The sequence below is a fragment of the Eurypyga helias genome, unplaced genomic scaffold, assembly GCF_000690775.1.
Source record: "Eurypyga helias isolate BGI_N326 unplaced genomic scaffold, ASM69077v1 scaffold43086, whole genome shotgun sequence".
NCBI lineage: Eukaryota > Metazoa > Chordata > Aves > Eurypygiformes > Eurypygidae > Eurypyga > Eurypyga helias.
This window is the reverse complement of record NW_010258124.1, coordinates 1-709: the sequence shown is the minus strand read 5'-3', so window position 1 is coordinate 709 and position 709 is coordinate 1. Positions and strand designations below refer to the sequence as shown.

Below are 709 nucleotides of genomic sequence, written 5' to 3'. Positions count from 1 at the left end.
CCCCCATCTCCCTTCGCTCGCTCAACCTCTTTTGTTCAGTATGTGTAACTTGAAGCTAATTTGTACTACTGGATATCTGACTGGAGCCACAGATACAGGATCTGTATTGTTCTTACTGAAACACAGCATGGAATTAACATTAAACTTAAATAAAACAAACCTAAATTAAAAATGCCAAATACTACTCTGACTTTCTTTCATGTTTTAGTTCCTGCAGCAGGAAGAGCTTTGTTGCTTGTAAAGGAGCAGTTGGAGGGGGAGAGAGAGAGAAGTAACAGCATTGCTCTTCAGACGTGGGCTAAAGGCAGATCCCGCAAGCGTAAGTAGGGCGGCGGCGAGGCCCGGGAAGCTCTCCTGCGCTCCGGCCTTTCCCTGCCCGGGTGGCCAACCCGCTGCCATCGGTGCTGCGTCCCCTCCCTCCCGGCGGAGATGGAGGGAAGGGAGATGGTACCCTCATGTCCCCCTGGACGCCTCGGGGAAGAACCCGTCCCTGGGACGGGTGCTGGTGGCAGGGCTGAGAACCAGAGACGGAGCGGGGTTAGAGGTGAGGAAAGAACTGTGCCCGCCCCCTCGGGAATTAGGGCCGAGCTTCCCCAAGGAGGACACGGGGTGGGGGGCGGTTTTGTAAAAATTTATTGAGCGTAGTCTGGAAGAGGTTATGTAACAGCGGGTCCGGCAGCGTGTGATCTGCGCGCCCCGGGCACGCACC

The 709-nt window shown here is 55.0% G+C and overlaps 1 protein-coding gene across 1 annotated transcript in view; it reads left to right on the top strand.

Moving 5' to 3' along the window:
* The window catches only part of YWHAE (tyrosine 3-monooxygenase/tryptophan 5-monooxygenase activation protein, epsilon), a 20,720-nt gene extending 20,541 nt beyond the window's left edge, over nt 1-179 (top strand). The window contains exon 6 of the mRNA XM_010154246.1: nt 1-179. This exon is cut by the window's left edge and continues 715 nt beyond it. The gene's annotated coding sequence lies outside the window, so the exon portion shown is untranslated.
* Nucleotides 180-709: the final 530 nt, after the last annotated feature.